Here is a 15,503-nt window from a genome sequence, read left to right on the forward strand (position 1 = left end):
TGTGCAACAATATACTGAAAGGTCAATTATATTGTGCAGCTTATCTCACCACCTGTAGTTATTTAGGTGAAAGCTCCAAAATGCTTGCCTAATATGTCTGTTTATCCAAAAGGAAGTATAGAGGGAGAGCTAGATAGATAGCATTGCATTACATTACATTACATGGCAATGCAATGCACAGTTGCTGAAGTTGAACCAAAATGAGCTTGTCATCTGGCTTCTGCAACTTTTAACATGAAAAATCCAATGAGGAGAAGAAAAGCAAAGCCAAAGAGTCCATCCCAAAATCCGACAAACAAGCAAAATGAACAAAAAGCATTGAATTCAATTCTTTCTGATTTTAGAAACTGCATTAAAGAAGGGGTGCACCGGTCCTGGAGATACTGCAATACCAGGTCAATGCGTGGAGTGGACAGAGCAAGCTCTTTTTCCATCTCCCTGTTCTAAAAATCCATTTAATATATGGTCCCCAGATAGGGGACGTATCAGATATTAAACTGATAAGAACAGATACTACACTTGATCTTAGCCAAAAGGCCGAGAAGCGATAACCAGAATTGGTTTCCGACTACGGTGCCACCCAAGGATTCTGAAAAGTCCATTTGTGGAGATGGCCACCTGGACTCCCGTTAAGAAGACATGCTGTCAACCTCTAGATCCCTAACATGCCTGCACTTTTCGGCTTGCTGCTGCTGCAATCCACGCGTTTTAGATCTGCATAACTCCACCTCTTTTAGCACAGTACCCTCAACCCCCGGCTGTTCCCACCCGCCTCAACACCGTTGGAAGGGAGGAGAACCAATTAAGGCGGGGGGGGTGGAACGAGCAGCTGTCTACCCTTAGCAGGAGGGTTGCTGATTAATTACCTCTCCTGCTGCTGCTGCTGCTGGCTGTCCAGCAGCAGACTGAAGGTGGCTGCTGCTGTGCGCAGGTATATAAAGGCTCAGAGCCTATTATGACACGCGCAGCCAGCGTTCCATTGCCACATTCCGTCTACTGCAGGCGGGATACCTAGATGGCTGAATGTCACTGAGAAGCTCACAGAGACCGCCATAAGCAACAGTTTAAAAGAATGCCACAGACTAATCAACCAATCTTTTTGGGTTGGTTTCTCTTTTATAGTCTGCAGGCATTAAATGAAAGAAGTCAGTGTTCCAGCAGAGGGAGACAACATTTCAGAAAAGGCATTGTAGCAAACCAAAAAAGAAATTTTAAGCGCAGCAGAGTAACCAGCTCACATACCTGTTAGCTCAGGTGAGTTTAAAAGGCTGCTGTTGATAACAAGGGCATTTGCTAAATAGATGGTGTGTGTGCAACAATATACTGAAAGGTCAATTATATTGTGCAGCTTATCTCACCACCTGTAGTTATTTAGGTGAAAGCTCCAAAATGCTTGCCTAATATGTCTGTTTATCCAAAAGGAAGTATAGAGGGAGAGCTAGATAGATAGCATTGCATTACATTACATTACATGGCAATGCAATGCACAGTTGCTGAAGTTGAACCAAAATGAGCTTGTCATCTGGCTTCTGCAACTTTTAACATGAAAAATCCAATGAGGAGAAGAAAAGCAAAGCCAAAGAGTCCATCCCAAAATCCGACAAACAAGCAAAATGAACAAAAAGCATTGAATTCAATTCTTTCTGATTTTAGAAACTGCATTAAAGAAGGGGTGCACCGGTCCTGGAGATACTGCAATACCAGGTCAATGCGTGGAGTGGACAGAGCAAGCTCTTTTTCCATCTCCCTGTTCTAAAAATCCATTTAATATATGGTCCCCAGATAGGGGACGTATCAGATATTAAACTGATAAGAACAGATAAGGTTTCAACATAATTTTATTGTGCATAAGTCAGATTACAAGACAATCAATGCGAAACCTTTCAAGTACAAAAAAACCCATAAAAACATTTAACAATTATACATTACAGAGAATAATCAATATAAAATAGAATTCCACATATAAAAGCACCATCTACGGTTCGCTTCCTTCTTGCCCATATCTTTTACATTTTTTAAATAATAAACATACATTTCACTAAAAGCCAGTTTAATACAATCAAGCACAGAAATAAAATCACGATTAAACAATAAAATATTCCTTGCTTTCCAAATTGCATTCTTGGCACAGTTTATTATACACCAGCAGATTTCAGATTGGTATGCAGTAGGGCAATTAAAAAGTCCGTATAAAACATATTCATAATAAAAGTCCTTTAAACCGCAAACCCACTTTAAAAGAATCCCCAATTTCACCCAGAGTTCTTGTGCAAAGGTGCAGTTCCAAAAAAGGTGCATAACGGTCTCATCACAATGGCAAGAGTCTCTTGGGCATTTTGCCCGTGCCACCAGGCCTCTCCGGTGTTGGAATTCTCTGGTTGGGAGGCACTGGTGGACGGACATCCAGGCAAGGTCTTTATGGACATTGGCGAGGAACTTCCCGAAGACATTCCTCCACACACGTTTGGATCTGTTCCATGAGTAGTTGCAAACTGGGGATGTCTCTTCTTCTCTCCTCAAGTGGACAAATAGCTTCTTCCGGTCCAGAAGGATGTCAGCTCCAAGGTCTTTTAAATTATGAGTCTTTATAACTCTTTCTAAAATAATAAGGTGCTTTGGTGGACACAATAAAACAGGCGCTGATAAGGATGGCCTAAACCATCTCTTAAAGATAAAACCACACGTGTATTTTAAAAACAGGCCAAAAGTAGTATCAGACTTAAAAGCTTTAAAACAAAAACAGAAAAAATTTACATATAAAAACAGGCGAAGATCGGGAACATCTTTTCCTCCATTCTGCTTTCTCTTATACATTTCTGATCGTTTAAGCTTTTCCATTTTAGAGCCCCATATAAACATAAAAATACAACGAGTTAGTTTTTTTAGCATTAAGTCAGAGGGAGGATACACCATGGCAATATATAAAATCATAGGTAATAAAACAGATTTAATAACAAGGACTTTCCCTTCGATCGAAAGATTCCTCAGGGTCCAAAAGGAAAGTTTCTTTGCCATTTTATCTTGAACCTCTCCCCAACTCACAAGCCCATCATTATTTGCATCAAATACAACCCCTAAAATTTTTACATTGTCATATTTCACATTAACAGTCGGTAAGTCATTTCTATCCCACGCCCCCATAATCAAACACTCAGTTTTATTAAAATTCATTTTAAAACCAGAAGCTTGACTAAAAAGATTGGTGCACAATACTACTCTCCGGAGTGAAGCAGGATCAGTGCAAATAGCCGTCACGTCATCCATATATCCAAGCACTTTAACCTGAGCCCCTCCCCCTCCTGGGACAGGAACCCCCCGGACTACCTTGTCTTTCCGGATCATGCATAAAAGGGGTTCCATAGCACAAATAAACAGAATTGGGGATAATGGACATCCCTGCTTCACTCCGGATTCCAGTGGGATAAAATCAGTTAAAAAACCATTGACAGAGATTTGTGAAAACATATTGTTATATAAACTCTTAATGCGAGATAAAAACCAGTCTGGGATTGCCATTTGTTTTAAAACTTTAAAAAGATATTCATGAGAAACCCTGTCAAACGCTTTCTCGAAGTCTAGCGCCAACAGGGCCAGCCCTTGATCCCTGTCTTTACTGTACCATATTACGTCTCTGATCGTATTTAGGGTCTCTGTAATACTCCTCCCTGGTACACCACATACTTGTTCGGGTTGTATTAACACATTAATAACAGTTTTAAAACGACATGCAATAATCTTAGCTAAAACCTTGTAATCCATGTTAAGGAGGGTGATAGGTCTCCAATTTTTTAGGTCGTCCCGAGCGCCCTTCTTCTTGTATATTAAGGACACTATCCCCCTCCTCCATGACTTGGGTAACTTATCACACAAAAAAACCTCTTTAAAAAGTGCTAAAAGATCCTCTTTTAAAATATCCCAAAAGGATAAATAAAATTCCACAGGAAGACCATCAGCTCCTGGGGCTTTCCCTCTTGAAAAACTTTTAAAAACACTAAAAAGTTCTTCTAAAGTAATATCTTTTGTTAAAAACCCCTGATCTGCAGAATTTAGCCTAAAATCCAGGACATTAAGAGCATCTTGTAAAAACATATTATTAACACTTTTTTTGCTAAAAAGGTTTCTATAAAAATTAAAAGCTACCCTCTTCATACCTTGTATTGTGCTATCTCCATCTAGGCAGGTAATCGTTTCTTTCCTCTCCACCACTTTTTTGAAAAAGAAACGTGTACACTTTTCTCCTTCTTCTAAAAATTGCACCTTAGAATTAAATATTATTTCCTTCCCTTTTTGTTCAAGGTATGACTGTATCTCATTTTTAAGGCTTACAATATCATCATGCACCTCTAAGCCTATCTCTTTGAATTTAAGGAGAGTCTGCAGTCTAGTATTCAAATTTGCATAGCCCTGCTTCTTCTGCCTCGCCTTCCTCTTCCCAGCCCTGATAAAAAAATGTTGGATCTTGTCTTTAATCCCTTCCCACCAGGACAGCATTTTAAAATATGGGGTTTGAGCTGCCTCCATTGTTGGTACTTTTTGATAAAATCTGACCTTACCAGGGGGTCTTCCAATAGGTGTACCCCCAGGCGCCACAACCCTCTATTCACCTTTAGTTCCCCCTGGTATTCTATCTCTAATTTTAATATGTTATGGTCAGAAAATAAATTAGGAATTAAAACAAAATATACAGGGCTAAAAGTTTCAGATAAAAAGATAAAATCGATCCTGGAGGTCACTCCCCGACCGGACCACGTAAATCCCGGGTCCGTCGGCGATAGCGACCTCCAGGCATCGCGCAACTTAAAATCTGTCTGCAAATTACTTAATAAAAAACATGATTTATCTAATTTACGGATCGGGTCACCTCCTCCTCAGCGCTCATTTACACTGAGGCAATTAAAGTCCCCAGCTACCAAAAGAGGAGATGACCCTACACAGAACAACGGTAAAATCTCAAACAATTGTATCCGTTCTTGTTTATCTGGCGGGGCATACACATTTATAACACGAAAGTTAAAATTATTAAAACATAAATGTACTAATATAGCTCTGCCGGGCACAATCTCAGTGACAGAGGAGATTATAAAAGCATTACCTCGGCAGAGCAGACCCACACCAGCTGATTTATTCTCATTAGAGCCGGACCAAATGGAGGGCCCTAGTTTCCAGTCTTTCTTTAGCTCATTATACCGTAGTCCGTGTTGCAGACCGCATTCCTGTAGGAAACAAATATCAAAGTCTAATGTTTTGAAAAAATCAAAGAGAGCAGCCCTGCGGACAGGGCTCTTTAAAGATCTCACATTGAGTGAGAGACACTTAATAGATGGCATTTGTGTCATGGGGGAGGGGAGTCATCCATTATATCCCCTGCAGACCCCGTCAAGCTCTCGAGTGTTGAGGAGAAGCAGAGAATATTCTGGGGGTCCGAACCGGATATCGGATACCTGGAGGAACCGGGTTGCCATATATCATCCCTGGCAAGGCACACATCAGGCGAGTCTGGATTAAATGCCGGAGGATTGTCCGCTCTCAACTTTTTTCCACACGGCTCAATCACGTCACTCGTGCAGTCATCCTCCGCTATTGCTGTATGGCCTCTCACTTCCTGAAGACTCTCCAGGTCAGACATGAGAACCTCGCCATCATTGCCACCTGCTGGACAAAGAACCGTGGTCTGCTGGCACGAGTCCCTAGGTATGTCTGGGGTCTTCGACACAGAGCCCCCCACCGCCAACTCATTGGGGGCGCCCTGCTCCAACACACCAGGGACCATCGACGCAGTGGTCTTCTCCCTGACGGGAGAGTCCCTCTGCTCCGGTCTTTGGGTGGTCCGCCCTCCGCCCTTTTTCTGGGACTTCGCCACAGGAGGCTCTCCACGGGGGAGACCCGACTCCTGCTCCGTCCTCTCCGTCTCCTTCCTCGCGCCCTTGACCTTCTCCGCCACCTCCTCTGTTGTGGAAACAGAAGGACGAGGCTCAGGTCCTTTACTGGTCTCCGGAACACGAACTGGTCCTTCCCGTGGCATAGGTCCTCCAGCAGCTTCCGCATATGTTCGGGTCTTGGTCTTCAGTGGGCACTCCCGAAATATATGGCCGTCCACGCCACACAGGTTGCAAGAATCCTTATGGGGGCAGTCCTTAAATAAATGTCCTAGTAGACCACAGTTATTACAACGGAATGCCTTGGACTCTGCACAATTGCTCTGGACATGCCCCATTTTCCCACAATTTCGACAGTACATAGGCATGCCAGCATAAAATAAATACCCCCGACTTTTCCCGATAGTGATAGTAGAGGGGGGGTGATGTGTTCCTCCATAGCCCTGGGGATCCTTCCGCAACCGCACAAGAAACCTCCGCTTCCCACCCCAGAAGCCAACAGAGTTCTTCACAGGCCCAATGTATCTCACCTCATCACAGTGACGGCTCAAACAGGTTTGGATGTCCTGCCTCTCCACAAAAGGGTTGGGAAAATACGTTGTTATTTGTACCTCCTCATGGACGAAAAGCAGGGAAAACACCAGGCCATCCATCTCATCTCTCCAACCATGCTCGTTCACCTTCTGGACCAACTGTTGGCAGCATCCTTGGTTCTTAAAAGTGATGGTATAAATACCTTTGAGTTCATTGTCCTGGAAGCAAAAGATGTCATCTCTGTCGAACTCCAGGATCCCAAGGAGGATGGTATTGCAGACGAAGCGGATTCCTTTCTGCTCTCTGAAACTTTCCAAGACCTCGATACGGATTGTGTTCCTCATCCGGGGCTCTCCCGATGCAAAAGAAATTGTAGCAGGCATCCTTCCACGAAAGCGTACCAACTACAGAAGAAAAGAAAAAAGGCGTGAGCCTTTTTAAGGGATCGCAACACGTTGTAAGGGGACTAAGCCAGCTCCCTAATAGCAGCAGGGGGGTGAAGCCCCACCGTAAGGTGGGACAATCCCCCCAGGCCAAGGAGCCGGGTACCCCAAACACCTATCAGCCAAGACCAGATGCAATGCCTAAACACCACACCCAATCTTAGCCAAAAGGCCGAGAAGCGATAACCAGAATTGGTTTCCGACTACGGTGCCACCCAAGGATTCTGAAAAGTCCATTTGTGGAGATGGCCACCTGGACTCCCATTAAGAAGACATGCTGTCAACCTCTAGATCCCTCACATGCCTGCACTTTTCGGCTTGCTGCTGCTGCAATCCACGCGTTTTAGATCTGCATAACTCCACCTTTTTTAGCACAGTACCCTCAACCCCCGGCTGTTCCCACCCGCCTCAACACCGTTGGAAGGGAGGAGAACCAATTAAGGCGGGGGGGGGGTGGAACGAGCAGCTGTCTACCCTTAGCAGGAGGGTTGCTGATTAATTACCTCTCCTGCTGCTGCTGCTGCTGGCTGTCCAGCAGCAGACTGAAGGTGGCTGCTGCTGTGCGCAGGTATATAAAGGCTCAGAGCCTATTATGACACGCGCAGCCAGCGTTCCATTGCCACATTCCGTCTACTGCAGGCGGGATACCTGGATGGCTGAATGTCACTGAGAAGCTCACAGAGACCGCCATAAGCAACAGTTTAAAAGAATGCCACAGACTAATCAACCAAACTTTTTGGGTTGGTTTCTCTTTTATAGTCTGCAGGCATTAAATGAAAGAAGTCAGTGTTCCAGCAGAGGGAGACAACGTTTCAGAAAAGGCATTGTAGCAAACCAAAAAAGAAATTTTAAGCGCAGCAGAGTAACCAGCTCACATACCTGTTAGCTCAGGTGAGTTTAAAAGGCTGCTGTTGATAACAAGGGCATTTGCTAAATAGATGGTGTGTGTGCAACAATATACTGAAAGGTCAATTATATTGTGCAGCTTATCTCACCACCTGTAGTTATTTAGGTGAAAGCTCCAAAATGCTTGCCTAATATGTCTGTTTATCCAAAAGGAAGTATAGAAGGAGAGCTAGGTAGATAGCATTGCATTACATTACATTACATGGCAATGCAATGCACAGTTGCTGAAGTTGAACCAAAATGAGCTTGTCATCTGGCTTCTGCAACTTTTAACATGAAAAATCCAATGAGGAGAAGAAAAGCAAAGCCAAAGAGTCCATCCCAAAATCCGACAAACAAGCAAAATGAACAAAAAGCATTGAATTCAATTCTTTCTGATTTTAGAAACTGCATTAAAGAAGGGGTGCACCGGTCCTGGAGATACTGCATTACCAGGTCAATGCGTGGAGTGGACAGAGCAAGCTCTTTTTCCATCTCCCAGTTCTAAAAATCCATTTAATATATGGTCCCCAGATAGGGGACGTATCAGATATTAAACTGATAAGAACAGATACTACACTTGATCTTAGCCAAAAGGCCGAGAAGCGATAACCAGAATTGGTTTCCGACTACGGTGCCACCCAAGGATTCTGAAAAGTCCATTTGTGGAGATCGCCACCTGGACTCCCGTTAAGAAGACATGCTGTCAACCTCTAGATCCCTCACATGCCTGCACTTTTCGGCTTGCTGCTGCTGCAATCCACGCGTTTTAGATCTGCATAACTCCACCTCTTTTAGCACAGTACCCTCAACCCCCGGCTGTTCCCACCCGCCTCAACACCGTTGGAAGGGAGGAGAACCAATTAAGGCGGGGGGGGGGGGTGGAACGAGCAGCTGTCTACCCTTAGCAGGAGGGTTGCTGATTAATTACCTCTCCTGCTGCTGCTGCTGCTGGCTGTCCAGCAGCAGACTGAAGGTGGCTGCTGCTGTGCGCAGGTATATAAAGGCTCAGAGCCTATTATGACACGCGCAGCCAGCGTTCCATAGCCACATTCCGTCTACTGCAGGCGGGATACCTGGATGGCTGAATGTCACTGAGAAGCTCACAGAGACCGCCATAAGCAACAGTTTAAAAGAATGCCACAGACTAATCAACCAAACTTTTTGGGTTGGTTTCTCTTTTATAGTCTGCAGGCATTAAATGAAAGAAGTCAGTGTTCCAGCAGAGGGAGACAACGTTTCAGAAAAGGCATTGTAGCAAACCAAAAAAGAAATTTTAAGCGCAGCAGAGTAACCAGCTCACATACCTGTTAGCTCAGGTGAGTTTAAAAGGCTGCTGTTGATAACAAGGGCATTTGCTAAATAGATGGTGTGTGTGCAACAATATACTGAAAGGTCAATTATATTGTGCAGCTTATCTCACCACCTGTAGTTATTTAGGTGAAAGCTCCAAAATGCTTGCCTAATATGTCTGTTTATCCAAAAGGAAGTATAGAGGGAGAGCTAGATAGATAGCATTGCATTACATTACATTACATGGCAATGCAATGCACAGTTGCTGAAGTTGAACCAAAATGAGCTTGTCATCTGGCTTCTGCAACTTTTAACATGAAAAATCCAATGAGGAGAAGAAAAGCAAAGCCAAAGAGTCCATCCCAAAATCCGACAAACAAGCAAAATGAACAAAAAGCATTGAATTCAATTCTTTCTGATTTTAGAAACTGCATTAAAGAAGGGGTGCACCGGTCCTGGAGATACTGCAATACCAGGTCAATGCGTGGAGTGGACAGAGCAAGCTCTTTTTCCATCTCCCTGTTCTAAAAATCCATTTAATATATGGTCCCCAGATAGGGGACGTATCAGATATTAAACTGATAAGAACAGATACTACACTTGATCTTAGCCAAAAGGCCGAGAAGCGATAACCAGAATTGGTTTCCGACTACGGTGCCACCCAAGGATTCTGAAAAGTCCATTTGTGGAGATGGCCACCTGGACTCCCGTTAAGAAGACATGCTGTCAACCTCTAGATCCCTCACATGCCTGCACTTTTCGGCTTGCTGCTGCTGCAATCCACGCGTTTTAGATCTGCATAACTCCACCTCTTTTAGCACAGTACCCTCAACCCCCGGCTGTTCCCACCCGCCTCAACACCGTTGGAAGGGAGGAGAACCAATTAAGGCGGGGGGGGGGGGGGTGGAACGAGCAGCTGTCTACCCTTAGCAGGAGGGTTGCTGATTAATTACCTCTCCTGCTGCTGCTGCTGCTGCTGGCTGTCCAGCAGCAGACTGAAGGTGGCTGCTGCTGTGCGCAGGTATATAAAGGCTCAGAGCCTATTATGACACGCGCAGCCAGCGTTCCATTGCCACATTCCGTCTACTGCAGGCGGGATACCTGGATGGCTGAATGTCACTGAGAAGCTCACAGAGACCGCCATAAGCAACAGTTTAAAAGAATGCCACAGACTAATCAACCAAACTTTTTGGGTTGGTTTCTCTTTTATAGTCTGCAGGCATTAAATGAAAGAAGTCAGTGTTCCAGCAGAGGGAGACAACGTTTCAGAAAAGGCATTGTAGCAAACCAAAAAAGAAATTTTAAGCGCAGCAGAGTAACCAGCTCACATACCTGTTAGCTCAGGTGAGTTTAAAAGGCTGCTGTTGATAACAAGGGCATTTGCTAAATAGATGGTGTGTGTGCAACAATATACTGAAAGGTCAATTATATTGTGCAGCTTATCTCACCACCTGTAGTTATTTAGGTGAAAGCTCCAAAATGCTTGCCTAATATGTCTGTTTATCCAAAAGGAAGTATAGAGGGAGAGCTAGATAGATAGCATTGCATTACATTACATTACATGGCAATGCAATGCACAGTTGCTGAAGTTGAACCAAAATGAGCTTGTCATCTGGCTTCTGCAACTTTTAACATGAAAAATCCAATGAGGAGAAGAAAAGCAAAGCCAAAGAGTCCATCCCAAAATCCGACAAACAAGCAAAATGAACAAAAAGCATTGAATTCAATTCTTTCTGATTTTAGAAACTGCATTAAAGAAGGGGTGCACCGGTCCTGGAGATACTGCAATACCAGGTCAATGCGTGGAGTGGACAGAGCAAGCTCTTTTTCCATCTCCCTGTTCTAAAAATCCATTTAATATATGGTCCCCAGATAGGGGACGTATCAGATATTAAACTGATAAGAACAGATACTACACTTGATCTTAGCCAAAAGGCCGAGAAGCGATAACCAGAATTGGTTTCCGACTACGGTGCCACCCAAGGATTCTGAAAAGTCCATTTGTGGAGATGGCCACCTGGACTCCCGTTAAGAAGACATGCTGTCAACCTCTAGATCCCTCACATGCCTGCACTTTTCGGCTTGCTGCTGCTGCAATCCACGCGTTTTAGATCTGCATAACTCCACCTCTTTTAGCACAGTACCCTCAACCCCCGGCTGTTCCCACCCGCCTCAACACCGTTGGAAGGGAGGAGAACCAATTAAGGCGGGGGGGGGGGGTGGAACGAGCAGCTGTCTACCCTTAGCAGGAGGGTTGCTGATTAATTACCTCTCCTGCTGCTGCTGCTGCTGGCTGTCCAGCAGCAGACTGAAGGTGGCTGCTGCTGTGCGCAGGTATATAAAGGCTCAGAGCCTATTATGACACGCGCAGCCAGCGTTCCATTGCCACATTCCGTCTACTGCAGGCGGGATACCTGGATGGCTGAATGTCACTGAGAAGCTCACAGAGACCGCCATAAGCAACAGTTTTAAAGAATGCCACAGACTAATCAACCAAACTTTTTCTGTTGGTTTCTCTTTTATAGTCTGCAGGCATTAAATGAAAGAAGTCAGTGTTCCAGCAGAGGGAGACAATGTTTCAGAAAAGGCATTGTAGCAAACCAAAAAAGAAATTTTAAGCGCAGCAGAGTAACCAGCTCACATACCTGTTAGCTCAGGTGAGTTTAAAAGGCTGCTGTTGTTAACAAGGGCATTTGCTAAATAGATGGTGTGTGTGCAACAATACACTGAAAGGTCAATTATATTGTGCAGCTTATCTCACCACCTGTAGTTATTTAGGTGAAAGCTCCAAAATGCTTGCCTAATATGTCTGTTTATCCAAAAGGAAGTATAGAGGGAGAGCTAGATAGATAGCATTGCATTACATTACATTACATGGCAATGCAATGCACAGTTGCTGAAGTTGAACCAAAATGAGCTTGTCATCTGGCTTCTGCAACTTTTAACATGAAAAATCCAATGAGGAGAAGAAAAGCAAAGCCAAAGAGTCCATCCCAAAATCCGACAAACAAGCAAAATGAACAAAAAGCATTGAATTCAATTCTTTCTGATTTTAGAAACTGCATTAAAGAAGGGGTGCACCGGTCCTGGAGATACTGCAATACCAGGTCAATGCGTGGAGTGGACAGAGCAAGCTCTTTTTCCATCTCCCTGTTCTAAAAATCCATTTAATATATGGTCCCCAGATAGGGGACGTATCAGATATTAAACTGATAAGAACAGATACTACACTTGATCTTAGCCAAAAGGCCGAGAAGCGATAACCAGAATTGGTTTCCGACTACGGTGCCACCCAAGGATTCTGAAAAGTCCATTTGTGGAGATGGCCACCTGGACTCCCGTTAAGAAGACATGCTGTCAACCTCTAGATCCCTCACATGCCTGCACTTTTCGGCTTGCTGCTGCTGCAATCCACGCGTTTTAGATCTGCATAACTCCACCTCTTTTAGCACAGTACCCTCAACCCCCGGCTGTTCCCACCCGCCTCAACACCGTTGGAAGGGAGGAGAACCAATTAAGGCGGGGGGGGGGTGGAACGAGCAGCTGTCTACCCTTAGCAGGAGGGTTGCTGATTAATTACCTCTCCTGCTGCTGCTGCTGCTGGCTGTCCAGCAGCAGACTGAAGGTGGCTGCTGCTGTGCGCAGGTATATAAAGGCTCAGAGCCTATTATGACACGCGCAGCCAGCGTTCCATTGCCACATTCCGTCTACTGCAGGCGGGATACCTGGATGGCTGAATGTCACTGAGAAGCTCACAGAGACCGCCATAAGCAACAGTTTAAAAGAATGCCACAGACTAATCAACCAAACTTTTTGGGTTGGTTTCTCTTTTATAGTCTGCAGGCATTAAATGAAAGAAGTCAGTGTTCCAGCAGAGGGAGACAACGTTTCAGAAAAGGCATTGTAGCAAACCAAAAAAGAAATTTTAAGCGCAGCAGAGTAACCAGCTCACATACCTGTTAGCTCAGGTGAGTTTAAAAGGCTGCTGTTGATAACAAGGGCATTTGCTAAATAGATGGTGTGTGTGCAACAATATACTGAAAGGTCAATTATATTGTGCAGCTTATCTCACCACCTGTAGTTATTTAGGTGAAAGCTCCAAAATGCTTGCCTAATATGTCTGTTTATCCAAAAGGAAGTATAGAGGGAGAGCTAGATAGATAGCATTGCATTACATTACATTACATGGCAATGCAATGCACAGTTGCTGAAGTTGAACCAAAATGAGCTTGTCATCTGGCTTCTGCAACTTTTAACATGAAAAATCCAATGAGGAGAAGAAAAGCAAAGCCAAAGAGTCCATCCCAAAATCCGACAAACAAGCAAAATGAACAAAAAGCATTGAATTCAATTCTTTCTGATTTTAGAAACTGCATTAAAGAAGGGGTGCACCGGTCCTGGAGATACTGCAATACCAGGTCAATGCGTGGAGTGGACAGAGCAAGCTCTTTTTCCATCTCCCTGTTCTAAAAATCCATTTAATATATGGTCCCCAGATAGGGGACGTATCAGATATTAAACTGATAAGAACAGATTTTTTTCTTTTTGAAAGCCCGAATTCGTGTACAAAACCCGAGTGCGCTTAAAAAAGTGACAAGTGCCACAAAAAAAGTGCACTAGGATGCTGGTCTTCTTGAAACCCTCTCCAAAAGGAGAAGGGTCCCCCAAACCATTCCCCGTCCCTCCGAGCCAAAAGGCCACAGCGAGGAACAGGGACAAAAAGCCACCTCCAGCCGAAGCCAGAGGCGACCCAATCTTACCCCCAGCACCTGCCCGAGTTCTCACCCGAGCAAGGCACTGGGAGCCAAAGACTGTGCTCCCCTCCCGGAAGAGGGGAGCCAACAACGCTCTCCTCCCGAAAGAGGAGAGCCAGGGGGGTTCAGGGGGGAGCGGAACCTGATGGCCACACACTCCCCCCCTAGACCTGCCAAGAGAGGAACCCGTAAGGGAACCGCATCCCGACAAAATCCTAGTAGGACGTGACACACGTGAATAAGTGGACACACAGTGACAAAGAAATTAAATAAATAGTGAAGGTTTCACAGTATAATACTGCCCGGACCTTCGACCGGGAATTGAAAAATTCCCCATCCTAAGGCCAGAAGGCCCGGAATAAGGGTGTGTGCGAAGAAAGAAAATTTGAAGTGCTTGTGCAAATGTGCCATAAACTCAAGTGGGGTTCCCAATCCCAGTGAGTTAAGGCACCCCAGGGTAACCACTCCTGGGGCACTTCACACTTCGGGCTTTCGATCTTCCCCGGCCCAATGGCGTCGATCCTGGGGGGCCATGCTTTCCACCAGATGACTATATTAGCCACCTGGCGTACTAACAAGCGCCTAAACCCCAGTGTGCATAATGTATCAATCTACTAGGGCGGCCAACATCCAAAACCGCCTTTTCGAAAGATACTACACTTGATCTTAGCCAAAAGGCCGAGAAGCGATAACCAGAATTGGTTTCCGACTACGGTGCCACCCAAGGATTCTGAAAAGTCCATTTGTGGAGATGGCCACCTGGACTCCCGTTAAGAAGACATGCTGTCAACCTCTAGATCCCTCACATGCCTGCACTTTTCGGCTTGCTGCTGCTGCAATCCACGCGTTTTAGATCTGCATAACTCCACCTCTTTCAGCACAGTACCCTCAACCCCCGGATGTTCCCACCCGCCTCAACACCATTGGAAGGGAGGAGAACCAATTAAGGCGGGGGGGGGGGTGGAACGAGCAGCTGTCTACCCTTAGCAGGAGGGTTGCTGATTAATTACCTCTCCTGCTGCTGCTGCTGCTGGCTGTCCAGCAGCAGACTGAAGGTGGCTGCTGCTGTGCGCAGGTATATAAAGGCTCAGAGCCTATTATGACACGCGCAGCCAGCGTTCCATTGCCACATTCCGTCTACTGCAGGCGGGATACCTGGATGGCTGAATGTCACTGAGAAGCTCACAGAGACCGCCATAAGCAACAGTTTAAAAGAATGCCACAGACTAATCAACCAAACTTTTTGGGTTGGTTTCTCTTTTATAGTCTGCAGGCATTAAATGAAAGAAGTCAGTGTTCCAGCAGAGGGAGACAACGTTTCAGAAAAGGCATTGTAGCAAACCAAAAAAGAAATTTTAAGCGCAGCAGAGTAACCAGCTCACATACCTGCTAGCTCAGGTGAGATTAAAAGGCTGCTGTTGATAACAAGGGCATTTGCTAAATAGATGGTGTGTGTGCAACAATATACTGAAAGGTCAATTATATTGTGCAGCTTATCTCACCACCTGTAGTTATTTAGGTGAAAGCTCCAAAATGCTTGCCTAATATGTCTGTTTATCCAAAAGGAAGTATAGAGGGAGAGCTAGATAGATAGCATTGCATTACATTACATTACATGGCAATGCAATGCACAGTTGCTGAAGTTGAACCAAAATGAGCTTGTCATCTGGCTTCTGCAACTTTTAACATGAAAAATCCAATGAGGAGAAGAAAAGCAA

General features: G+C 44.8%; 7 non-coding genes and 1 pseudogene across 7 annotated transcripts; all 8 read right to left on the reverse strand.

Moving 5' to 3' along the window:
* Positions 1–358: 358 nt before the first annotated feature.
* Positions 359–549, reverse strand: LOC141243005 (U2 spliceosomal RNA). Its single transcript, XR_012307342.1, has one exon. It is a non-coding gene; the product is annotated as a U2 spliceosomal RNA (small nuclear RNA).
* Positions 550–1,667: 1,118 nt separating this feature from the next.
* Positions 1,668–1,853, reverse strand: LOC141242980 (U2 spliceosomal RNA). Its single transcript, XR_012307327.1, has one exon. It is a non-coding gene; the product is annotated as a U2 spliceosomal RNA (small nuclear RNA).
* A 6,304-nt stretch (positions 1,854–8,157) lies between these two features.
* LOC141242930 (U2 spliceosomal RNA) lies at positions 8,158–8,348 on the reverse strand. Its single transcript, XR_012307283.1, has one exon. It is a non-coding gene; the product is annotated as a U2 spliceosomal RNA (small nuclear RNA).
* A 1,122-nt stretch (positions 8,349–9,470) lies between these two features.
* On the reverse strand, positions 9,471–9,661 carry LOC141243006 (U2 spliceosomal RNA). The gene has a single exon (XR_012307343.1). It is a non-coding gene; the product is annotated as a U2 spliceosomal RNA (small nuclear RNA).
* Positions 9,662–10,788: 1,127 nt separating this feature from the next.
* LOC141243007 (U2 spliceosomal RNA) lies at positions 10,789–10,979 on the reverse strand. The gene has a single exon (XR_012307344.1). It is a non-coding gene; the product is annotated as a U2 spliceosomal RNA (small nuclear RNA).
* Positions 10,980–12,101: 1,122 nt separating this feature from the next.
* On the reverse strand, positions 12,102–12,292 carry LOC141243008 (U2 spliceosomal RNA). Its single transcript, XR_012307345.1, has one exon. It is a non-coding gene; the product is annotated as a U2 spliceosomal RNA (small nuclear RNA).
* Positions 12,293–13,412: 1,120 nt separating this feature from the next.
* On the reverse strand, positions 13,413–13,594 carry LOC141242979 (U2 spliceosomal RNA). Its single transcript, XR_012307326.1, has one exon. It is a non-coding gene; the product is annotated as a U2 spliceosomal RNA (small nuclear RNA).
* A 789-nt stretch (positions 13,595–14,383) lies between these two features.
* On the reverse strand, positions 14,384–14,475 carry LOC141242998 (U2 spliceosomal RNA; annotated as a pseudogene).
* Positions 14,476–15,503: the final 1,028 nt, after the last annotated feature.

This window comes from Phyllobates terribilis, unplaced genomic scaffold, assembly GCF_046119375.1.
Source record: "Phyllobates terribilis strain yellow unplaced genomic scaffold, ASM4611937v1 Scaffold_1090__1_contigs__length_425415, whole genome shotgun sequence".
Classification (NCBI taxonomy): domain Eukaryota; kingdom Metazoa; phylum Chordata; class Amphibia; order Anura; family Dendrobatidae; genus Phyllobates; species Phyllobates terribilis.